This window comes from Schistocerca americana, chromosome 1 (assembly GCF_021461395.2).
Source record: "Schistocerca americana isolate TAMUIC-IGC-003095 chromosome 1, iqSchAmer2.1, whole genome shotgun sequence".
NCBI classification, from domain to species: Eukaryota; Metazoa; Arthropoda; class Insecta; order Orthoptera; family Acrididae; genus Schistocerca; species Schistocerca americana.
Window position 1 is genome coordinate 989,815,272 of NC_060119.1, and position 27,819 is coordinate 989,843,090.

A 27,819-nucleotide genomic window follows, 5' to 3' on the forward strand; every position below is an offset into this window, starting at 1 on the left:
AATAATTTCAGTCTACGTGCCTAAATTTATCAAAGTTTTACCCAGCGAGCTCAGAGCTGAGGAGGCCTCCTCGGTTTTGGTGTGCCAGTCGGAATGTCAATAAGGCGAAGAAGATAGGGCAACAGGTGAGCACTGTCACAAAACCTCCGAGACAGTAAAAAATATGCAAAAATATCGAATTGCCCTATAACAGCGCAGTATGAAGTAACACTCATTAAAATCAAGCCGCAGAACGTCACTGCAACTGTCAAACATTGGAGCAAAACTGAGCTCTGCGAGCAGGAATAATTATTGAACCATCACATGAGGAAAGAAGCGCTGACAAGACCAATAAACGTTGGATAATTCTGTAACGCAACCAGAGCCAACGCCTCGTATTCACAGGATTGGCTATTTAAGTAATTAGCCTTTCGGACCACAAAGACTCTTCCAGTCGTGCCGCCATTCTCTCCGTGTCGCTAGAACCAGAGAGAATGATGGCCTATTCAGTTTCAGTGAAGCCACAAGATGATCGATGATGTTCTACCTGCTACCCGCTTGCTGACTTCAACACCGAAACGCAATCAACCCAGCCCCCAGGCCAATCCGTAAACATTTGCTGCGGGTTTGGTCGCTCCATGAAAGATAAGCCTGGTCTTCACGACAACCGACGTCCTGAACCACACAGTCAGCTGTCCTCATCCAAGCACACGACGGCTTGTCTGGAAGAGTGCTTAAATGAATGGTCCACACTTCACTGCAGAAAAATTCAGGGCAAGTGCCTCTTGCAGGTCTTCATACTGAAGCCTTCTTCATGGAACGCTTTCTTGCCCGGCCACCGTCCTATGCACTGAGACACTTTATAAAACTGTAGACTCATCATAGGAAATAAATGTTATCACCGACACCGCTCTGTCACTAACGCCTCTGGATGTACGTTGCATCATCCTCCTCCACTCCACACAAAGCAACCTCAACTCCCTGAGTCGCCACAGTTCATTGAACTCACACAATAGTTGTACGTCGGTCAATTCTTTACCAGTAAACCTGTTCATACTGCTACATACGTACATCTAACACTGTTGGGAAAACAGCCTCAGGACAGGACCGAGCAGCACTGGATGCAGACTTGAGGACCAAGAGTCAGGTCGGTCCCATTGTTGTCGACAGCAGGTACCGTGAGTGAATGGAAGAAATTTGTTTCCAAATAAGGCACACAGAACCTACCGCTACATTGGAGGCAAGTAAACATTCAGAGGTGAACTTTGGTCCTCTGTTATTGACATGTCCTTAACCTATTGTTCTGCCAAGAGGATGATAATCCCCTGGGGATAATCCATCCTTTTGATTGACAGCTCCTTAACCTTTAGTTTAGTTAAGTGGTTTTTCAAGGAACACCCACCCAGTACCTCTGGGAACTCCCCTCACCGAAACAAGCAGACGTCTGATATTGATTTGATTGATTAATTAATTAAATCGATCAATTAATTAACACCTCTCCCTCTGGGAAGCCCCCAGCTCTCCCCCACATCTCCTCAAATGAAAATTGGCGTGAAAAAGACTCAGTTTATTGGCCATTTCATGGGAAACCGACTGCAGTATGTGGGAATATAGATGGGATATTGATTAAAAAATTTAGACAATCTGCAGAATATTATTTATTTAAACAATTTTTATGATACAAGATGGTGTTTGGAGTACAGTTTACTTATTTAGTTAAAGAATTTGTCAGGAAATTGATTGCAATGCAGAGAATACTCTTTATTTAAACAGTTTACTGGATACAAGGTGATCTATGGAATATAGCTTATTGAAATAATTTGCCAGGAAATCGATTGCAGTATGGAATATTTAAACAAATGTGAAACACTTTAATTCTAATTACGAATGGAAATGCTGAGTAGGCTTGGTTCATATTTGCTGCTGGCTCTTATTTCTCATTTTTCTCACTTCTCGAATCACAATGGTGTCTAACCATAGATGGGAAAATCAGAAAAACTACATATCTAAAAGTAGATGACAGTTTCCAAACCCACCAACACTTACTGCAGATGGACAAATAACTAGAATCTCAGTGGTAAACTATACTGCATAGATCGAGAAACATACAGCTATCATACTGCACTGAGAGTTGAACTTTCCAAAAGCTTGCTACCAATCATGAATGGATAATATGCAGTACAGTAGCTACCATTTACAGTCTCCCAACTGTGTGTCTATGGTCAGGGTACTGCCACAAAGGTCAAAACCGCCCAATGTCCTAATTACAGATCACATTGCTAAATGCCACTGACTACAGACCACATAGCAGCCTCCTTCAAACTCTCATCCACCAAACAAAGCATCAAATAATAGCATTCTGTTGATCAGGAAATTCAAGACTTCTTTCCTGTCTCTCCTTCTCAAGAGGACACTTCCTGTTTGTTTCTGAGAACCAACATACGAAAACATTCCTACAGAGGATTCATCACTCCTCAGAATAAAATGTATGTTTTGGCTAATACTGGAGACAAAGGGAGAGCTGACGCAATTTCGATGTCAAAAATAGAGTGAAATAAGACATTTGCCTACCTACCAAATTAACTATTGAACAATTTGCAGGAGTCAAATAGATTGCTTGAAACGCTCTCCTCCATCTTATGATGACCTTTATTTTCGATCAAACATATTTTCAATATTTTAGTATCACACAGAAATATTGTGCAAGTCAAGTAATGAAATGTCAACCACAAATAGATTGTAGTGCTAAATATATCTGAGGTCTTGTACACACCACTACTCGAGAGCACGAACAACGTCCTCCAACACAAAAGTTATACTGAACATACCTGGTGTAAAAATAAACCTTCTAATCACAAAACCTAGCACTCACGAGGCACACACACTTGCTACCAATCATGAATGGATGATATGCAGTACAGTAGCTACCATTTACAGTCTCCCAACTGTGTGTCTATGGTCAGGGTACTGCCACAAAGGTCAAAACCGCCCAATGTCCTAATTACAGATCACATTGCTAAATGCCACTGACCACAGTAGGGTGACACCTGTCCACACCAGCTGGGAGAGAGACCCACACCAGTGCAGGCCATGCCTACCTCTACTAAACACATGTTTGCATGCAATGGAACTATGAGAAACAATAAATTGATCAATCAGGGATTTGATGTTGCGACAGGGTTTTTAAAAGTACTGTAGAATTTCTAAACGGGTTCTCTCCACTACATTCTGAAGGAGGGAGGAAGTTTCTACTGCATGACAGAGTAGATACAATGGCGAATACCACTGCAAGACAGAGTCCACTGCGATGTACTGAGAAGCACCAAACATAACACACTTAAAGTGCAATCTATTTCTTAGTAATTAGTCATGGCTAGATGTCAAAGATCAAGGATTCCTAAGTTGACTGGTTCCTCCACTACTAGGAAGGATATACTGAGTGATCGGATGGAGAGAACATCAACAAATACTACTACAAGATAGAGTCCACTGTGATGTACTGAGAAGCACTAGACACAACACACTTAAACGATAATCCAATCCACAGCAGGGTAGATGTCAGACATCACAGTAACGCTTATGCATACTAATCACTCATGTTGTGAGGTCCACATGCAGCATGCCAAGCCCCTCATATGCTGCCAGCACCAATGATTAGAGGGTGGTGAAAACTGTCACCATGATTGCGGTCACAGTCGTAAATGTTCATATATGACACAGTGTGCCAACCCTGGCCATCGACAGGATCTGGGGATGATTAGAGCGGGAGAATACAGATGTTATCAATATGTCCCACACGTACTACCATAATTTTGAATCTTCCCTCAACATCAAAGACTTCTGCTTCTGTCGTGCCCAACCAGCACACTGGTCTTTCCACCAGCCCTTGCTATTATGGGCAAGATGAGATACGTCGGTGCATGTTTTGAGCCTAATCGCTCTCTACAGGCTGAGCTAATCCGTTACTTCCAGTTGCTGACTCCTTGTGACCACTCTTCCCGCTGGCCACAGTGCTCTGTGAAAAAAGCAGCTGCAGCTTAGATGTATATAGTAGTTCTAACCAATTCCAGCCCAGTGTAGACCCCCAGTTTGACAAAGCTCATTACCCAACGCGAGACAGCGATGTTGTTGACCAAGCTATAGATTTCTGCTTACACACAAGTTACTCTTGAACATAGAAATCAAGTTAGACATACTTTTTCTCTTCGCTGGAGTATCATTGCTTCTTGTGAAAATCATGCAACGGTATGGCACAGGCTATATTTCTCTAAGTATTCTCTCATCATGTAGGAAAAAATATTTTGCTATCTGTTACATCATGCATCACTGGACTAATATTGAACAAATTTTTTGCCTTATGATGGAATGCCATTATCTACCTCTGTCACAGGACAGACAAATATTGTGTTGTATTGCATAAGTTGTTTAAATAAGCAATATTCCACACATTGTCTAAATTGTTTAATCAATATTCCATACACTGCAATCGATTTCCAGCCAAATGGAGAATCAACTGAGTCTTTTTCCAGCCAATTTCCATGAGAAGGATATGTGAGGAAGGGCTTGGGGTTTCACAGAGGGGGAAGGGTTATTTAACTGATTGATTTAATTAATTAGTCAATCTAATTACCAGCAAATGTGTGCCTGTTTCAATGAGGGGAGTTCCCAACTGGATGAGTGAGGAGGTAGGGAGGAGAGGAAGAGGGCTAGGATGATAGGTGGTGTTTCTTGATACACCATTTAACCAAACTAGTCAGTCAAAAGGATGGATTATCCCCTGAGTGTCATAATCCTCTTAGCAGAACAATAGGTTAAGGATCAGTGAATCAAAAGAGATCAGTAGGTTTGGCCCTGAATGTATACTTGCCCCTAATGTAGGCAACCCACATGTGTGATAGAACACTCCTTGCCCCACTATTTATGAGGCAATGGAAACAACTGCATTGTTCCCTTCCTTTCGCATTGGTCACACATCTTCGAGGGTTCTGGGTGTTTAATTTCGAGTTTGGCGTCGTTAATTGAGGGGGTGGCTAAACGATCTCCTTGTCACCACACTTTTACCCCCATATATGTGTACCCGAACAGTTTGCATGAACTATCATCTGCGTGGAAGTGTGTGAATATTTTTCAATATTTGTGAATCGTGTAGTTGAAGCATTCATCTAGTGTGATGTGTAAAGTCGCCTAAAAACGGTATCGAGGCTGTTCAGCACACAGGCCCTTGTCATCAGTCTCCCTGCCCCAAATTCTGGAAGTGGCATGGAAATATGTGCAACTATTTTTTCTAGTTATTAAATCAACAATGCACCTTGCCGCCGATGGGGAGGCTTGGATACTTCAGCGATACAGAGAGCCATACTGTAGGTACAACCACAACTGGGTGGTATCTGTTGAAAGCCCAAACAAATATGTGGTTCCAGAAGATGAGCAGTAGTCTTTCAATTTTTTGCAGGGGCAACAATCTGTATGATTCACTATTCTGAACCTATAACATCAACCTAAGAGGCATTGCTGTGCTGGTCCTGCAAACAACTGAAAGCAAGGGGAAACTACAGCTGTAGTTTTTCCCAAGGATTTGCACCTCTACTGTATGGTTAAGAGATAATGGCGTCACCTTGGTTAAAATATTCCAGAGGTAAAATAGTTTCCCATTCAGATCGCTGAGCGGAGACAACTCAAGATTAAGAAGGGTGTAAAACAGGAACGTGGTCTTTGGCCCTTGTAGTTCAATCTATATGTCCCTGAAGCAAGTCGGATGTAAAATAAAGGGTGAAGGATGGAATTAAAATTCATGACGAAAAGGTATCAATGATAGGATTCACTGATGACATTGCTATCCTCAGGAAAAGTGAAGAAGAATCACAGGATCTGCTGAATGGAGAGAAAATCTAATGTGTACAGAACTTGGACAGAGAGTAAATCGAAGAAAGACGAAAGTAATGAGACGTATCAGAAGTGAGAGGAACGAAGAACATGAGATCGTAATTGGTGATTTCGAAGTATTTGAAGCTACGGAATTCTGCTATCTATGCAGAAAAATAACCCATGACGGACGACGAAAGGAGGACATAAAAAGCAGACTGTCATTGACAAAAAAGGCACTTATCTCCAACAGAAGTCTACTACCGTCATAGAAATGTGTTAATTTGAGTAAGAAATATGTGATACCGAATGTTTGGAGAAAGTGCTGTATGGCAGTGAAACATGGACTGTGAGAAAACCGGACAAGAAGAGAATCAAATCATCTGAGATACGGTTCTGCAGAAGAATGCTGATAATTCAGTGGGCTGATAAGGTAAGGAAAAAGCAGGTTCTCCAGAGAACTGGTGAGGAAAAGAGTAACTGGAAAACACTCACAAGAAAAGGGGACAGGATTATAGGACATGTATTAAGACATAACGGAATAACTTCATGGCACTAGAGGGAGCTGCAGAGGGTAAAAAATTGTAGAGGAAGACAGAGATTGGAATTTATCGAGAAAATACATGTATGAAAACGTTTTGCATGACCCCTGTTCCCAGAACTCCTGAAGATAGACCTTGACTGTGGATAGTGTATCACAGACACAGTCCCTTCGACTTTTCCGAGATGTCACTAAATCGGCCCAAAGATGTAAACAACCATGCATGAGCAGTGTCTATTACGCAGAGGGGGTCCGACAGCAGGTAAGTTCCAGTCATTCCACCAGGAAGTAGGTACACAGTTCGTGTTGTCTGTAGTTCAACCATACCTAGACGGTCAATGCTGCGCTTCGATCGCGTCCGCGTTGTTTCTTTGTGCCACGAAGGGCTTTCAACAACGGATGCGTCCAGGCGTCTCGGAATGAGCCAAAGCGATGTTGTTCGGTCATGGAGGAGATACAGAGAGACAAGAACTGTCGATTACATTTCTCAGGCCGCCCAAGGTCTACTACTGTGTTGTACGACAGCTTCCTACGAATTATGGCTCGGAGGAACACTGACAGCAACGCCACCATGTTGAATAATGCTTTTCGTGCAGCCACAGGACGCCGTGTTACGACTCAAACTGTGCGCAATATACTGAATGATGCGCAACTCCCGTCGTCCATGGAGAGGTCCAACTTTGCAACCACGACACCATGCAACGCAGTACAGATGGGCCCAACAACATGCCGAATTGACCGCTCAGGATTGGCATCACGTTCTCTTCACCGGTATGTGTCGCATATGCCTTCAAGCAGACAATCGTCAGAGACGTGTTTGGAGGGAACCCGGTCAGACTAAACACCTTAGACACACTGTCCAGCGAGTGCAGCAAAGTGGAGGTTACTGGCTGTTTTGGGGTCGCATTATGTGGGGTCGTCGTACGCCACTGGTGGTCATGGAAGGCGCCGGAGCGGCTGTACGATACGTGAATACCATCCTCCGCCCGGTAGTGCAACCATATCGGCAGCATATTGGCGGGGACTTCGTCATGGATGACTATTCGCGCCCCCATCGTGGACATCTTGTGAATGACTTCCTTCAGGATAACAACAGCGCACGACTAGAGGGGCCAGTATGTTCTACAGGCATGAACCCTACAGAACATGCCTGGGACGGATTGAAAAGGGCTGTTTACGGACGACGTGACCTACCAAACACTGTGAGGTATGTACGCCGAATCTCCATTGAGGAGTGGGACAATCTGGACCAACAGTGCCTTGCTGAACATGTAGATAGTATACCACGACGAATACAGGCATGCAGAAATGCAAGAGGACGTGTTAATGAGTATTACAGGTACCGATGTGTACAGCAATCTTTACTACCACCTCTGAAGATCTCGCTATATGGTGGTACAACATGCAGTGAGCGGTTTTCATGTGCAGTAAAAATGTCAGAAATGATTGATCTCTATTACAGCTTTCTGCGCAGGTTCCGGAACTCTCGGAACAGAGGTGGCGCAAAACTTGTTTTTTTATGTGTATATTTGAGGTCGTTGGTTGCAGGTGGTACTCTGAGACTAAATTATTGGCACAGGAGAGGCATTCGACATGGGCCGCTTCGAACCTGTCAGAAAACTGATTGTTAACTCAAACTAAAAAAAAAAAAGGTAACGATAGGATGTTTGCTGTATGTTGAAGGGGAACGAACTCAGCATGGAAAAACATGAGAGGTACAAAACACTGTCTGGTCAGTTGTTCTTGAGAGTCACCAGAGTCAGGGCTGACGTGGAGGCAGGTGTAACAATATGGTGCGGTTTGATTGTCTCGCAACTGAAATGATCGAACAGCAGTCATTATGGGATGTTTGGAACCGCTAGCAGTTTCATACATTCGCAGAAGTCAACAATTTCTATTATTCCTACAGAAAATAGCGAAGATTTAAAATGGGTTGTAGGCTGAATACTGAGAGTACTAAATTCACAGTTCATGATGTAAGTCGCGCTGCTTGTAGAGACAGTCGTTTGACATACTAGTAGAATAAATAGAGCGATCACTGGCCAGGAATAAGGCAGAGTTCGTACTAATTCGTCCTTTGAAGGAAACCCCGAAGAAGTTACAGACGTATTTTGAAAAGCGTATGCTACTTGAGTCATCTGTGTTCATGGCTGGACAAGTTGTTAATGTCTGTAACGACATTGAAGCTGAGGATACTCTTATAATGGGTCCAAATGTATAGAATATGTAATAGACTTAGCGGATAGCAGGTAGGCAGTCGTGATCAACTGTCTGGGCTCGTAGCATCCTTAGCAAACCTACGTGTTGCACACCACATTTCCTAGCTGGCTATGCAACGAACTACATGATGTTCACAATAATCACTTTTGGAAACATCTTTAGTGTTGTAATTACTCGCGAAACTAGTTGTCCTCCACCTGTACTAATTAAATCAAATGAAAAACACGTCTGGAAGAATCCGGCAATATTAGTTTGAAAAAAGGGTAAACCTTTTTAAGGAAAGGGTTCAATCCGCCAGACCCAAGCGATCTGTATTGGCACTGACACATGTGGGATTCAGATGAACGTAGGCCAAACAGACTGTCTGGATTGTCCGTGAGACAATCTGGAGACACAGCCGCATTTCTACCAAGCAGGGATTCAACGGATTTACTCGTGTATGGCATCATAGTGGCGGTTGCAAATTATTACGGTCATTGTAACACTCTAATAAAGTTTAAAGAATTTAAGTTTGCCACTCTTGATCCTTTGGCGGAGTAAATTACCGTCCCTCTTCACCACACAGTACGTTAATTTTACTAAACAACAAGCTAATGGGATAATACAGTCTGACTAAATGCAACCGCACAATTCCAATGTACTTTACGCTAAGTTTGCTGTTACGTTTTCTGGAGTAGGAGTATTTGTTTTATCATATACACTAAACTTGGAAGAAAAATCTCTCAGTTCTGTTGCTCTAGCCTTGAACACTATACCAGCACTATTCAAATCTCAGGGGTACTTTAAAATAAGTAATACGTTTTTAGTTTAATTACACAGTTCCTGTACTCCAGCTCAGATAATTATTTACCCGTGATCATATTCTATAATGATAAATATTTATCGTATTATTAAATCTTTCACAAATGGCACACAGAAAGTACGATATCGGTGCCTGTAATATTTTCAAAATAAGTACCTAATACTACACATTTATCAGGAAGCTGGGGGAAAAATGCTCCATATTTTTATTTGAAAGTAAGGATATTCTCAAGAAGAATTACGTACAGTTACCTACCTTCACGCTTTTATATATTTTAGAAAATTACGGGCGTTTATGGTCCTCCGTTTCAAGCGCGATATCTCTCGTTAACTAAATTCAGCTATCGATCAGTCAGCGATACAGCATCAGCTCTCTCTCAGTAATACGTTACTCAGAAGCAAAGCCAAATAGCCTCTTGTGTTTTCATTTTATATATGTCTACGAATTTCTGTCTTATGGTTTTGAAACTAAATTCGTTACAGTTACACCAAAGATAACTGAAAATCTCCGCTTATTTGCGCATATCAGTATCTTCAATATGCGACTGCCTTGATATCTAGTTTTTTGCTTATTTGAAGATCGTCGCTAAAAGTTAGATAAATCGTGAATACTAATGTACTATATTTTTCATTATTTTTGTTTCTTATTTCTTTTTTCCTTTTTATTTTAGTTCAGTTTTTCACTGTGGTTGCTGCTGTTATTTAGTTATATTTACTTGAGAGATGTATTGACAAGTCGGGACTCTGTTTCCTTCTGTTTTCAGAAGTTCGACAAAATGTTCAAATGTGTGTGAAATCTTATGGGACTTAACTGCTAAGGTCATCAGTCCCTAAGCTTACACACTGCTTAACCTAAATCTTCCTAAGGACAAACACACACACCCATGCCAGAGGGATGACTCGAACCTCCGCCGGGACCAGCCGCACAGTCCATGACTGCAGCGCCCCGACCACTCGGCTAATCCCGCGCGGCGAAGTTCGAAATCAAATGCAGTTTATTTCAAAGATTAAAGGCATAGAGATAGTACGTCACTGCGTTAGAGTGGCCGAACCCAAACTTGTTAATAAAAAATGAAAATAAACCCTAATCTGAAACAGCCATTTGAGTCCTAAATGAAACAGGAGTAATCAAAGAAGAGCGTCATCATGCCTTGGCATCTACTATGCAATACTCTTCCCAGTATAATTCGTTGATATGGACACTCACCGCAGATATTCTGTGAGTAATTACGTAATGGGTCCTGATTTTGAGGGTTTCTTTAGGTACAATATTACTCAAGTAACGAGTCTCGGTCTAGTTTGCTATTGGCCTAATAATGTGGCATTACAAAGCCAAAAACTTACGGAACAACTTGTGTTGTCCCTGGCTACCAAATTTAGCACAATGAATCGCCTTTAGATCTCACGGCCACCATGTATCACAGCAAATTCAGCACAGTGAGTCGTCTTTCGATATCACAGCTACTATATAGCACAATGCCCAAAAAGTGAAGCATTTCTTCGTACCACTGTGTTTACAATAGGACACTAGCTTAAAAAGTGGAACAGAATCGGAAACCGAATCGACTCCAAATTATTAATATTCATGCTTTTAACACCTCTACAGGCAGATTGAGATAATGTCACTTTTTCTAACTATATTTATGAGTTAATTTAAAAAACTAGGACCCAGCAGATACCCAAAGTTGCACAATGTCTAATTTGAACTCGCTTCCATTATAATGACCTTCCCCACACAGGTATACGTACGGAACCATGGGAAGACTTCCCTAAGCTCCTGATTTATGGTTACCGAACCTGAATATCACGAGTAAATCATCGCCTAGGTTGAGGTTCCCCTGGCAGTCCCTTTATAAACCGACTCGTAGAGAGCGAACTGTACTCAACAGAAATCTGCATACTTGTCTCTGTCTAGAACTGTGCTACTCTTTCAGCACGTGAAAGGACTGAAACCATGAACACGAATAAACAAATAGCGTAAGGCCAATTTTAACTAAGCAAATTCAGCCGCCGCGATGTGGAATAGCAACCTGCTCCGGCTCCTTACACTGCATCTTTGGCGTTCACAGCGTGGTTTCGCGAGAAATTCCTCGCTTTCCCTCGAATCTTTCTTTCTCAGCAATAATATTAACATGGTAACGGCCTTGCCTCCGTGGATACACCGGTTCCCGTGAGATCACCGAAGTTAAGCGCTGTCGGGTGTGGCCGGCACTTGGATGGGTGACCATCCAGCTCCCATGCGCTGTTGCCATTTTTCGGGGTGCACTCAGCCTCGTGAGGCCAATTGAGGAGCTACTCGACCGAATAGTAGCGGCCCCGGTCAAACAAAACCATCATAACGACTGGTAGAGCGGTGTGCTGACCACACGCCCCTCCTATCTGCATCCTCAACTAAGGATGACACGGCGGGCGGATGGTCCCGATGGGCCACTTGTTGTCTGAAGACGGAGTGCAATAATATAAACACAACACATATAAAATAATCAATCACTGGGATATCATATTCACTCCTTCCCACTTTACACATGACTGTAATTCAATCCATAATGAAGTGAGGTGACACATAACCGTAAAGTAACATGCAATATTATTTTCGCATGTTACACCATCTGTCGTCATTCGTCCACTTGTGACGGATGTCACTGATGGAAATATCTCAATATTTCACGAGCATTGCCACAAGATACCCGTACCACGCAGTGGTATCAACCTACTCTGTCTGAAGTGTTGTAGGGTAACCATTTTTTATAACATTTTCAGGTAAGTATAATGCATTTAGTGATGTATTCCGTGAAAAACTTTGACATTTGAATATAAACAAGTTTAATGAAATACGCGTCTGAATTAGAATGTGAATCTGTCTTTGAACGGACATGTGCAACAGTTGGTTCTCTTCAAACAAAACGTAGTAATCTTTTGTCATGGCTCATTTTTACTTACGCGACTGCACGTACAGTAATCGTTGTGTGTATTGGCAGCGAGGAGGTACTACATAGGATGTGTAATGACTGAAGTTTATTCGAAAAAGATTCACTGTAGATTGTATCATGCTACCGAGATAACGAACATACTCTACAACTTGGGAAATACGGAGGGGGTGGGGGACTGATGACCTTCGCTGTTTAGTCCCCCTTAAACATCCAACAACCACCACCACCACCACCACCACGGAGGGGGGGGGGGGAGGAGACCAAAACTGAAAGAATATTTATTCTCAAGTTTCAACACTCGTTAACGCGAAACTTTCATGATGCGTAAGGCAACGGCCTTGCCCAGTGGACACAGCGGTTCCTGCGAGATCACGTAAGTTAAGTAAGTTGTTAGCCGTGGCCGGCACTTGGATGGGTAACCATCCAGCCGCCATGCGCTGTTGCTTTTTTTCGGGTTGTACTCAGCCTCGTGATGCCAATTGAGGAGCTACTCGACCGAATAGTAGCGGCTTCGGTCAAGAATACCATCATAACGACCGGGAGAGCAGTGCGCTGACGCCACGCCCCTCTTATCTGCATGCTCCTCGGAGGATGACACGGCGGTCGGATGGTCCCGGTAGGCACTCGTAGACTGAAGACGGAGTGTTTTTTTTTTTCATAACCTGTAAGTGATCAATTTGCTACTCTCATTGTTCTTCATGTGCAGCAAAGTTACAATTCGTCTCGTAATATCCCGGCAGATGTGGTGATTGTCTACTGAAGTTTAATCGTTTGTAGAAAAATTTACACACACGTTAAGTACCTAAATTTAGCCACACACAGGTGTGCAAAATGCACGAATACCACTAGGTAAGCAGGTGGCGAAACTTCCATCGTTGGTTGACATTGGCATACTTCGTGCATGAAGCCGCAGTCTGTGCTACAAAGGTTCCAAACACGCAAGAGGATGCGGAGAGCCGGCGTTTATCGGCTCATAAACCAGAAACCACCGTTCGGAGTCGGCAACTTGAGAACGACTACTCCTCCTCTAGCGGATCCACCTGTTGCTAGGCGTCTCACGTATCATTCGCGCTCGAGGTAAGGGGAAGCTAGAGATCTCTCACACTACGACCAGTATTTCCACAACTGCCTCAAAAGAAGTAGCGGAACACATAGTTAGCGTACAAGGCCATGATGTGATACTCCAGGACAGACGGAGCACGTCCACGCGAGGGCTAGTCACGAAGCTTCAATTACCTGAATACAATGTTTGATGTGAATTAATATCGTTGACTAACAAGCCTAAACATTAAATTTGAGTATTATCTACTCAGCACCAAATAAGATCACATCACTCCAGTATGACCATTATTGTTGGTGCCACGAAACTATTGCAAAAATTCACAGTGCCATTTGAAGCTTTTGAAACGGCTGCTACTGCTTCACTCACATATTTACTAATATTGAATCAGCAACACGAACAGTTTGCTGCCTTCATCGGGTACATTATAGTTACGTCTGCATTATATTAACCTGAAGAATGGTTAGCTTTATCTCCTGTGTGTGCCTGTGAGCGTATATTTCGAAGTAGAATCGTTTAAATATGTATTTTAGAGCGTCAATTAAGTGATCTGATGTTTAGATTACTTCATTAGTGCATTTACTTTTTTTTCTCTAGTTTATCTGTCTGGCACACACAACACAGTACCAACACCGCACACCCTAATACTTTCACATACACGTATTTACATCAGTCCGAAGAGTCTTAACTATTAAGAAAAACTATTTTTAACAGCTAAGGCAGTAACATACAGTGAAGATAAAACCTCTTGTACTTACATATTTATGTTCATGGCACAAAACAGATATTACGAAAATTTGATAAAGACAATTTTTTATTCTTAAGACAATATTTTAAATAAACTAAGCGTTCAACATTGGTGAAATTTTTTATGGAATTAATAGAATTCATATTGTTGGATTCAAATTTATCATTTAGTAACATGTCACCATGTAAAAACGTGCCGGGCCGAGACTCGAACCCGAATTCGAGTCTCGGTCCGGTACACTGTTTTAATCTGCCAGGAAGTTTCATATCAGCGCACACTCCGCTGCAGAGTGAAAATTTGGTTGTGGATGTCACCATGTAGTGTGCCAAGAATGAAAATTTATGATTACACTTTAATTCCATTTGGCCTCTGGCCTTCCTTCTTCATTTCATGCAATAACACATAACAAGTCGTCATACGAGTCTGTCAGGGAATAGATGGTCAGTTTCCCATTTATCATTGGCTGTTGCTAATTTATTATAACTGTTTATGTGGTAGGGATTTACATATTAATTGTGTATTTTCTAGAAGTCGCTCCCAGTTTGGCCTACGTGCCTGTACTACATACTATATTATAAATGCCTGATTATGTGTGTTTATATTTCTGAGTGTTAATGTTGTGTCTCAGTATCTGTGGCTGTTTCTTATGTGTTGTGCTATTTTGTAGGAGAGTTTGCCTGTGAATTAGGTGCAAGATGTGGGTTCCTTTTTCGTGTTCTGTGTAGCAACTGGTTTATTATTGTATTTTATTTTATGTGTGACGTTTTCAATAAGTTCTATAAATGTGTCATCATTCCCCCTTTCTTGCAGTTATTTGCTGATTGTGCTGAGTTTATCGAGTTTAGCATATTTTTGCAATAGCATATTAGTAGTTCTGTTAATTAGTGCTCTTTATGCAGCATGTTCATGTGTCATGGAGTGGGTAGATAGCTGTGTATGCTGATGTTCACTGTTGTCATTGTTTTTACTATTGCATTTCTGTGGAGTTTGACAGTGTGTAAATAATTCTTTACTGATTTTAAAATCTAGGATTATATTCAACTGGAAACTTTATATTTCTGTCATGATTACTGAGGGTATTGAGTATGTAGTTATCATCATGTGTGTCACCATCTTCTAGGAGCAATATACTACGAACATAATATTTACACTAAATAAATTTGCCCTTAGAGCTTGATTTTATTCCAACAGTTTTTCTCGAAGTGATTAATATATACTAGTAGATAGTGATACAAATGATTATAATAGTATGCTCAAAACACACAATAAACATTACAGAAATATGAAGTTCGTTTTGTTATATGAAAACAATATTAGAATCAACTTCCTACACCTTAGCATCAGCAGGGAAAATAATATACACATCTTCAAATTCCACAGAAACAGAACAACAAAAGACATTAGCATACACAGCTCATGTTATTGGCCCATGATACACAAACATGGTGTATAAAGAGCAATATTTAAGGGTATTCAGCATGCTAATGCATAAATATGTGAAGCTTGATAAGCTCAGTACAATCAGCAAATAGCTGCAGCAAGTGTCTGTCACGACATAGTTTTTTGATATGTACTCCTATCTTGGCAATTACCACTGCTAAACTTGAACTCTCTGTGAGACATTCATGTTGCATGTAAATTTTATTATTGAACGTAAATTAGTTCTAGCTTAGTACTAGTTCAAGAAAGTCTAGAAATTCAATAATATTGCACAGTGAGATCTTTTGTTCAAGAGATTTTAAATGATGACTTTGAGTGATTCTGAGAAGGGTATGTTTGTGTATATGTTTGTAATGAAAAGGCACTAGTTGTGCTGAATGGGGGATGCTTCTCCTATTCGCTGCTGATTGTTTCTAACTCAATAGTTTTCAGTGTGAGTATAGACCTTGATTATTATTTGGCGAAGTGGTGAAGTTCGTCCGTAATTTTGTAACCTGGGCTGTTTGTTGAGTTCACAGTCGAACAAACTGGACGATTTCCTTTGTGTATTTTGGTTGCGATCTAACCTCTGGTGCCCATGGACTCGTAACAAAGCTACACCTATTTTCTCAGTCAGTTAAAAGAAATGTGTGCGTGTTTTAGCAGTGATTTGAGTTTCATGTGAAATGCATTTTTGCAGTCTTTATTTTGTTTCAGTAATGCCATTATCAATGAATAATCTCCATGTTATCCTTATGTTTTCTTCTTCTTCAATTATACACAAAGCATTTCCTTTATTCACCATGCTGGTTATGGCTTCAAGGTTACTTGGCTTTTTATTTGTACCTTTGACTATTTTCCGGTCGAACGGGTTTACATTTAGGCCCATAGCGTCACTGGAACATACCGTAAACGCAACTAATAACACTTTAGATTAATATAAAGTGTATATAACTGCAGTTCTGATGTTGGCAGAAAGCTGGTAAAATGCGTTACGCTAATCTGCTACTAGAAGAAGGGTGACTGAAGCAGTAGAAACTATTTCATAAGTTTACAATACAGTAAAAAGTCTTCAAAACTCTACAACAAGGATAAATTAAAGTTTAACACATTGAAACTGTCGAATGAAACCACTACTCTGTTAGTAACTGCAGTTAGTGACCTATTAAACTCACTGAGAAACTGCTACCCTCAACTGAAGCGTGGTTTTTATAAAGAAGGACCTTAACATCATTCTTATAGTGTCAGCCAAGTATTACGTCAGAAACAGAAAATGTCTTTCATCAACTTGTCATTTATACTTTCTCAAATGGCACTGAAATCAAATTTTCGGCTTGACTCAGTGTACCAAAAGCTATTTCGGGGAACCTCACAGATCTGACAGGATTTGTTCTGTTGCAAATCATGTTTCCTATATACTGATCGAATCGTGTAGAAACAGAAATGGAAACGTACAAATCCACAATCACTACACCAGTTCAGAATAAAAACTGAACTCAAAGTGGTTGATACGTGTATCACATGACTGTATTTAATTAGTGGATTACAGTCTGATTTTCACCAAGACAAAGTATTTCGTACGTGATCGCTGCATATTTATCAGTGTATTTATTAGTATTATTTAAAACACTGTCTTTTAGATGAAATACGTTTCCTGGATGAAAGTGTTTTGACTGGTTTCTCAAATACATCAGAACAGTTACCAAATTAAATGTCTAACAGTAAATTGTGCAGAGTTCTCGTATCAGGTTTTATGGCTCAATTCAGGAAAGCTGTAAGAGATGGTTCTAACTTCCATTAAATGTCGGTAATGTTGGGAATCATTTCTAACCAGGAAACGAAGTCCAGAACCTAGGATGATATTATGAAAGCTGATAAAGGATAAAGAAGCAAATTACATGTAAAGGTGTGTGTAATTCCAAGAAATTGGACCCAAAAGGGTATTATGCTACGTCAGAATCAACTTTTAATACCCAGTAGTTTAGGTAATTAGAAACAAAAGGCCTACCGCTTGAAGCTATTGATTACATTGAGATCGATTGCTTCTAGCTAATGATAAGCTGATAAAAACGCTGAACTCTACAGAAAACACACTGATCATCCGGCCTTACTGGAGGGGCTACACAGCGCTGCTTCCCACGCAGGTGCCACGTCTTAATCGCTTACTTCGGCCTTAAGAAGGCGTACAATATTTTTCCCAGACTGTTTCGCTGGTACTAATATCTTTGTCTTCCTACAGACCTTCCTTCACTGTAGTTATATTTCTTTCGGAATTGGCAACGTGTTATCAGAATGTTTCAGACAAGAAAACTATCTTCCCCGAACAGAACCAGATTCGTATAGCTCTCAATAAAATTACATCCGTTACAACGATCCCCGTTATATCTGTACGACTAATTACTTCCTCTGTCGTCTTATAACAAGCAAATTTCAATCACTAAATACATATAAAAGGCTTTAAAAATAGGCTGGTAGCTGGTTTTCAACATTCGGCTGAGAAACATATTTCTGTTCTTTAAGTATGTCAATTTTTTGTTCTCTATCGTGGAATAAAGAAAATATTTTAATGAATCTTGATTATTAATAAAATTTTTACTAGCGGAAAAAACATCTAGGTTATGTGATAACTAGTTTCGATCATTGCCGGTCATCTTCAGATCAAAGCACGTACAGCAGTGTCTACGATAAGTGGACACTTCGTCGATTGGATGTTAGCTCAAGGAAATGCCAGCTTCGAACTAATAATTGTAACATAGCAAATCGCAAATACAGACAAGCACAGTTGTCATGCACACAAAACAACGTAAGCAACAGACGTGTTGTCTGGTGGCAGCGAGAGTCAAGCTTTCATTAGGAAGTCGTGTGACCACTTTGTATACACGAACATTGTGCGTTTCTGTTCTTAAGATTTACTCATGTTACAAGTGTAAGTTGGAAACTGACATTCCTTCGCGTTGTTAGTCAGTTTACAATGTGTCTTCTTACACACTGCTACGAACAAATGCGAATCAAGACAGGCAGAAGTTAGTAGGGATTCAAGCGTCTGTAAAAATATCTAGGTGTGAAACATACAACTATTACAGTTACACCTTAGCAAAAGTTCTTGTCGAGAACCCGAGAACATTCTGGTCCTACGTAAAATCGCTAATCCGGTCTAGTGTTTCTAAGCAGTCACTTGTGACCGTTCTGTGGGGCAGTAGAAGACAAAACAAGTGCCGAAGTTTATATCTCGCCTTTAAGAAATTACTCACGAAGGAGAATCGTGCAAACATATCGGAGATTGATCATCGATCAAATGATGAGATGAGATGAGGTGGATGAGTTAGCAATAGGCGTCTTTGGCTCAGAGAAGCAGCTGAAAGAGTTGAAAGCAAAGAAGTTGCCAGGTCCGGATGGGATCCCAGTTCGGTTCTACAAATAGTACTCAACGGAACTGGCCTTTACTTAGCTTGCATTTATTGTGAATTTCTCGCCAAACGTGAGGTCCCGATCGACTAGAAAAATCCACAGGTGACTCCTGTATATAAGAACGTAGGAGAACGGATTCGCCAAATTACAGGCCAATGTCCGTAACATCGGTTTGTTGCAAAATTTCTGTTCGAATGTAACGTCTCCTTGAGACGGAAAAGCTTATGTCCCCGAATCAGCACGGTTTTAGGAAGCATCGCTAGTGCGAAATTCAGATTTCCCTTTTCTCCCATGATTCCATGGGGACTATGGGTGAAGGGCAACAGGCAGATTCCATGTTCCCCGATTTCAGAAAACCGTTTGAAACAGTTTTCCACTACAGACTGTTAACTAAGGTGAGAAAATACGGAATAGACTCCAGTACTTGTAAGTGGCTCGAAGACATCTTAAGTAACAGAACCCAGTTCCGTGTCCCTGACGTTAAGTGTTCATCAGGGACAAGAGTAACGCTGGAAGTGCCGCAGGGTAGTGTGACAGGATGGCCATTATTTTCTATAAGAATTAATAAGCCTCCCAGGGTGAGCAGCAATCTGCGGCTGTTTGCTGATGATGCTGTGCTGTTCGACAAAGTGCCATTGTTGAGTGACTGTATGAAGGTACAAGATGATTTAGACTAAATTTCTAGTTGATCTGATGAATTCCAGCTAACTTTAAATATAAAAAAGTACGTTAATGCAGATGATTAGGAGAACACAAATCCATAACATTCGAAAACAGCATTAGTAGTACGCTGCTTGACACAGTCGCATCGATTAAATATATAGGCGTAACGTTTTAAAGCAATACTAAATAAAACGAGCATATAAGGGCGTAGTAGGGACGGCGAATGGTCGACAGCGGCTCATTGGGAGAATTTTACGAAAGTGTGGTTCATCAGGAAGGGATGCCGCATGTAGAACACCATTGTGACCCTTTCTTCGGCACTGCTTGATTATTTGAGATCCGCGCCATATCGAATTGAAGGAAGTCATACAGTTAATTCAGAGGTGGTGAGCTAGATTTGTTACCGGCACGTGTGAGGTTGAGTAAACTGACAATGCCAGGTAACTATAAAGCATTTATAACTTTAGGATAATAGTGCAATGAGCCTTACTTTGGATTATAACTGACCTCTCTGCCATTTCCTCAGGACAAGTCACACGTAGCAAAACTGGGGAAGGACACGGCATTCTGTTTCATATCAGGGCACATCACTAGCAACGGCATGTTATGAAAACAAATAAACAATTTTAAATTGAAAATTGCTAAAGCCGTGTTTAACAGAGAGCTCAAAATCGAACCTATTGTATCTAGGAACTCAGTTAGTACGAGTATTAAGGCTCAGCTGATAAAGTCATCGATGAACCCTGCTGCTGCAGAGAAGAAGAGAAAGGTAGATAAGCATATTTTTTTAAAAGCTTATCGATGAGCTTAAAAATTCCCCTGTTGATGAGGTGATTTGAAAATTTTCCCAGATAAAAATTTAAAATGATGCGAATTTTAATTTAACTTTTTTTGTATTTAGCATATAATAATTTTAAGTAGCAAATTGCTTTCGATAGGCAGGCTTATCAGAAAGCATTTTTGTCGGTTTCCTGCTACAGATATTCAAAATTATTACCACCATGTAATGAACACAGAAGTGCCCCATCAACATGAATATTCGAAAACATAAGATGTGTCTGCAGCGGGGAGGCACAGTATACTCACCGAATCCAGAGACCCATTTCGTCACTTGTTCTGTAAAGCTGTTAAGACAACCATCAAACAACATAAAATTAACAGTTTAAATGATGTTAGAAGTTAATATGGCCAGCAAAGAAAACTGATCACGACACACTATGAGAATATAAGAAAATGCATTCTTTCATCAAAAGTGAAAAACAAGAAATATCATTTAAGGTCGTTAGATATTTACTGTTAAAATGGGGTGTTTAGGTTAGTAAGTATAAACAAATATAAGCTTTCACAAACAAAACTTCAAATTCAGAGATTGATTAACTTTAATATTCCTTTTTCTTTCCTCAGTACGTCAGCAACGGAAAGGTTTCTTAACTACACAGTACAAATGCAAAATTTTATATTCCTTTTAAATACAAAATGCTTAGTTTGAGAGTTCCACTGAACGATATTAATTCGGTTTCATCTTCTAATATGAATTTCCTAATTTCGCTTCACTTCCTCCACTCTCCTGAAGGCTTTAACAGAGTCCATACTTAGAGGTTTCAGTGAAACTCATGCGTTATTGGAAACTACGGTTTTGTTAGGACATTAAGGTCTTAAATGACACTTTCCCTCATGGGATTAGAAACAATGTAATGAAGCAGAGACTATCAGTTTCAGTTTTTTCTACAGCCTCTACAGTACCAATGTTCACTAGGAGTACAAGGTTCAGTGCTAAGTGAGACCAGTTGAACTCCTACGCCCTGGAAGTGTATGCGGATTTGGAAGCTTTGTGAGAAGAGATCGGGGGGGAATTCTTGCCGGATCTCAAGTCTCATCGAGGATCGAACTTCACTAGGTTCTCATTTAGCACGTTTCGATTTCTTCAGCTGCTAATTTACCAGTTTTGGCCACTCTCACTGCAGTGGTAATTTATAAATTTTCTAGGCGAGTCGTGGGCTTACTCACAATCTAGATCTGAGTAATACAGTCAAAGATACAGGGTTCGATGGGAAGGAAAAAGAACCGAGACATATCATAAGCGAGATATGTTACTGCGATTATTCGAGAGTTTTAAGACTCTGTTTCTGAAGTAAATGTGGTAGTTCATTATTCACTATAGTTTTCAAGATTTTATTGCATCACTGATTGCAATTCATAACAAACACTTGTCCCCTCAGACAATGCTATTGTCAGGAAGCGTAGACGCTACGAAAAGCGATTAGACAATTATTAGATCTGCAAATTTCTCAAATTCAAGGCTCTATATTTCTGCTCATTTTCCACTCTCACTGTTATGCAAGATAGTCCCACTTTACGTTTAATATGTAACTACGTACTAAAGAAATAAAATGATGTTTACACGAGTAGTAATTTAATTTTAATTCTGATCTGCTGAAGAGTTGATGACAAATGCCTAAGGGATGCGGATTTAAGTCAGTGAGTGCAAAAAATTGTAGAAAATCGCTGTTAGTTAGCTTTTCTACTTTATTTTCTACCTTTTATCATTTCGGATGCATTCGCAACCATTACGGAAGATGCGCATTTAGATTTGCATTCCGCAAAACGCTAGGTGACCTCGGTGTTTTTTCTCAGTGCTCGTACTCCCTTCTTTAACCGCGGCTAGAGAAATATTCGCAGAAATCATCGCTAACGCAGTTTTCCCGTTATACAAATGAAGCTACAACACACCATCAGAGCAGAAACTGGATGTTGTGCTAGATTTTTACATTATCAAACATCACAGTATTTACAGTAAAATTCATTTCATGATCATGCAGGCCTACCCATGTGAAATTCGTTAACGCTCTCCATTTACGCTACATTATAAAATGTAAATGAATTAAATATTTCATTCACACAGGTTGTGGCAAATGAGTGCTGCTATTTTTAAATTTTTTTGTATACACCATTTTCGTAAGGCCTATGGCAAATAATTAGAGATTTTAACACTACAAAACTTGTCGTTTATGATTGCGTAGTTACATATTGGATTCACTTAATTTTTTTGACTACAGTGGTCGTTCTGTTGTCCAATCTAAGCTGCTCGTAAAAGGTTTTGCACAACCTATATATCTGGTTTCGTGTGTGAGGTTACATTCGAAGATGGTAGAACATGAAACAGTAAACTCTGTAAAGCCATAAAAATACTTTAATGAGAAATATGTAGAATGCAATCTTCATACAAATACTAACAAGAAAGAATATAAAATTGTTCAGTGATACACATCTGTTGATGATATAACCTCTACGGTAGATGAACCAACAGAGAAAATAAACTTAATGCAGCCATAAATACTGCGCATAAAATATCAGGCTTGTCATGGGATAAGGGAAAAAAATCATGCACATTTCATGGAAGTATCAATAGACAGAGAAAAAAATAAACACGAATTTGACATTTACAGAAAGCTAATAGCAATAAGCATGGTTATACAATGCCATATCAAACCACTCACAAAACGGAAATTTAGCAGCACTCCAATACAGACTGAATAAAATCCCACATGAGAAGATCAGAAAAAGAAAACTGCTCATAGCTAAAAAATGCTATAAGACCCATATAATACAAAGAATCAAAGAACACTATTGAGAAATTAAAATAAGCAGAAGATACAAGCACCAAAAAATTCCACAAACAAGCACAGACACTTCACTACAGACATTCACACATAATAGGAATGTTCATGATATGGCCAGCAACAAGAAGTGGTCCATTTCAACATACATACACAAATAAACATACAGAACTGCAAGTACACCGAAGAGACAGAGATGACAAGTAATACACAGAGTAAGAAAAACATTCCAGTGGCATTTATACTTACTACTATAAAAGCAGATAAATTCCAAGGAGCTGATATATACTAGTTAGAATGTCAAGACTGCACGTGGGAATGTTGACAAGAAATTTCAGAGCTAGATACAAGCAACACAAAAGATTCTTGAACTATGAAAATAACCATTCTACCTTTATTTAACACATAATAAAACGTGGGAATGAACCATATACTAAGGAATAGAAAATGAAACTTATTGAAATGAGCCATTAAAACAGAAAACTCCTTAAAGCTACAGGAAAACCATGACATATAAAGTACCCTTGGAGTGAACATGAAAGTAATAAATGAGCAGCAAATCAATGTAAGTAAAAACTCAGTACTCATGTTAGCCACAAGAACAATAACAAACCGACGTGGAGAATATAAGCAGACTAAATGACAATTTCGTCTCCCACCAAAGACACGTAAAACAAAAAATTACTTCACAGAGCACGACACACCAAACACAATAACACCTCGTACACATAACAAACAAGCGAATATCGGACTACATACAGACACCGCAACACAAAAAAAAAACTACCGAAAAACACACTGCAACAGTTAACAACGCTACATAAACGCAAAACATCACTGTAAATGAAGAATGAAAACTACTTCAGCTGTATTATTACACATCTGCTGTGTTACGACTTGTTTAATTGTTGAAAATATTCAGATTTAGGAGTTGTGCTAAAGTCAACTCGGAAACCTGAATATGTCCGACGAACAAAACCGGTCGTAGCACAATGAACGTGTAATAATACTTCTGAGGTGGTCTTCATTATTAACATTAGTGTCAGCTGTAGTGCTCATCGTGATCAAGATTAAACACAAACAATACACAGTTAAAGTGAAGTGCTCGACTAAAACGTGTCGAAAATCAGGTACTTGTTGCAGACCACGAAATGGCAAATAGAACCAAACAGTAACTTAACCTTACGAAACTTGCGTTCCAAGTAGTCGTCTCTTACTGAACAGTAATTAATTAAAAAATAACTGTAATATAGTATCTTATCGGGAATCATTCTATAATGCAGCTAATTTATATGTATAAAACAACCATGTATTACAAGCCCCCTGCCCTCGACGTTTGATAGTTGAAAATAAGCAAACTCTTTCTGTAACAAACAAATTAGTTGCGTAGCTGGACCATATCTCCAAGTCTATTAATGCGTTATTCATTTCCACATTATACTATACCTTCCTCGTACCTGTAGTTTCAGTTTTTCTTTGATTTTTATTCCTGTTCCATTATTCATACTGCCGTGTTTCTCATGTGCAAAATATTTCCACTCCTTTATTCTCTTCACTCCGTGTTGCGAATTCTGAGAATTCTCGAAAAAACATTACGTCAGACCCATATTTTATCCCTTAGAAGATTAATGACTGCCTATGCGGAAAAGCGTTTCTTGGGTCACCTCAGGAAGAATGTATAACAGACTAGACGTGATATTTCTCCGTCAGTACATCGTAAAAACCCTGCCCACATATCACCACACGGCTTCTAAAGATACAGAGAAGTTACGGCAGATATAGTTTCCAGTTAGCCTATAAAGTGGGAGGCACCTTGACAGCCATTTTTAACGATTAAAGCATGATCATGGTTAAATTTCGGAGCAATTATTAAAACTTGAAACGTAAGGCATTCTGGTCAATAAAACGGACTTCCTGAAGTACACGGTGATAGAATCACATATTCACAAGAGTCACCAAATGAATTTCGACAAACGGAGAATAGCGGCAGCACCAATTTTGTTGTCTACAGATGCTGGAATTCGGAATACCTCAGTTCTGTTTTGTTACATTCCTCTAGCTGTTTGATATGGATTTTAGCACTACAGTTCAGTACAGAGCGAATTGATATTTTTCTTGGATTGAATATTTGTGATACGTAACTTAACATGCATTCAGAAATTTCTTGGTAAATGATTGCGATAGAACAAAACAGCGCATTCTGCAGAAACCACAGAATTGCAGTACAATGAAGCTACCATTTGCCGCTGATGCAGCCACTGTGTGATCATTCATCCCTCCCAGATCTACGACAGTGAACACGTTAATACACTGCGGGTAAAAAAAAAAAATCTATATCTACAAAAACGACGTCGATTTTGAACCGATGGCGTCGTGTGCCGGCAACGGATAGCGTAGTGGCACAGCTGCCAGAGTGCCATCGGTGTCTATCCTTTAATAGGGAATGGTCACAGCCAGAACGTTCACTGTGGTGCAAACGTGTGACGCAAGCAGTCAACCATGCCACAGAGACGCACTCGTGCTTCTTACAGCCAAGTGAGCGAGTTTGAAAGGGGTCAAATTGTGGCCATCCGAGTGGCGGGATGGTCCTTTCGGGGAATTGCTACACACGTTGGACGTGCTGTGTCTATTGTGCAGTGGTACTGGTATCGTGGACACGGGAACTTTCTGACACCCGTAGCCAAACTTCTGGACGTCCACGCAGCACAGACGACCGCCAGGATCGCCGTTTTTTAAGAGCAGAAGTGGAAGATTGTTCAGCTGTCACAACACAGAGGTCTTGTGAGCCCAGACGTGTGAAGACGAGCTGTCTCGAACTGGCTATTAGCAGTGGGACTACAGGCAAACCACTAGCCCGTCTTCCACTCATGCCACAGAATTCACGTGCACGGCTCGATGCTTGGAGTCAGAGCATCACCTGCAATGTGGGCTGTCGTGCCGTGGTCTTCAGTGATGAAAGTAAATTTTGCCTGGATGTAAGTTATGGTAGTTTGCGTGTACAACGTGGACTTGGTGAGCGCTATTTCGCAGCATGCATTCGTCCAAGACACAAGCTGGACCACAGGCCTTATGGCCAGGAGTGCGATAAGCTTTTGGAGGTTCTGAGGGGGACGTTAACCAGCGCTCGGTGTCTGCATATTGTTGTTAGAGCCGTTCTTTCGCCATTCATTCTACAGGTTGATGCGTTACCCCAACAGGATAATGCTCGCCCACAATACTATGAGAGACGTCCATCAACTTCCCTTCCCAGTACAATCTTCAGGCTTGTTGGATATGATCGAACGAAAAGTGACATGTGCGTCTCGTGCTAACAGACCTATGTGAACATATCTCAGGACAGTATTCGTCACGTGCGCAGTCTACTGGATGTCGGAATCAGTGCTTGCATTGCCGCTTGTATATGCTACACCACGTACTAATACACTACTGGCCTTTAAAATTGCTATACCAAGAAGAAATGCAGATGATAAACGGGTATTCATTGGACAAATATACTAGAACTGACATGTGACTACATTTTCACGCAATTTGGGTGCATAGAGCCCGAGAAATCAGTACCCAGAACAACCACATCTGGCCGTAATAACGGCCTTGATACGCCTGGGCATTGAGTCACACAGAGCTTGGATGACGTGTACAAGTGCAGCTGCCCATACAGCTTCAACACGATACCAAAGTTCATCAAGAGTAGTGACTGGCGTATTGTGACGAGCCAGTTGTTCAGCCACCATAGACCACGCGTTTTCACTTAGTGAGAGATCTGGAGAATGTGCTGGCCAGGGCAGAAATCGAACATTTTCTGTATCCAGAAAGGCCCGTACAGGATTTGCAACATGCGGTCGTGCATTATCCTGCTGAAATGTAGGGTTTCGCAGGGATCGAATGAAGGATAGAGCCACGGGTCGTAACACATCTGAAATGTAACGTCCACTGTTCAAAGTGCCGTCAATGCGAAGAAGAGGTGACCGAGGCGTGCAACCAATGGCACCCCATACCATCACGCCGGGTGATACGCCAGTATGGCGATGACGAATACACGCTTCCAATGTGCGTTCACCGCGATGTTGCCAAACACGGATGCGACCATCATCATGCTGAAAACAGAACATGAATTCATCCGAAAAAATGACGTTTTGCCATTCGAGCACCCAGGTTCGTCGTTGAGTACACCATCGCAGGCGCTCCTGTCTGTGATGTAGCGTCAAGGGTAGCCGCAGCCATAGTTTCCGAGCTGATAGTCCATGCTGCTTCAAACGTCGTCGAACTGTTCGTGCAGAAGGTTGTTGTCATGCAAACGTCCCCATCTGTTGACTCAGGCATCGAGACGTGGCTGCAAGATCCGTTACAGTCATGCGGATAAGATGCCTGTCATCTCGACTGCTAGTGATACGAGGCCGTTGGGATCCAGCACGGCGATCCGTATTAGCCTGCAGAACCCACGGGTTCCATATTCTGCTAACAGTCATTGGATCTCGACCAACGCGAACAGCAATGTCGCGATACGATAAACCGCAATCGCGATAGGCTACAATCCGACCTTTATCAAAGTTGGAAACGTGATGGTACGCATT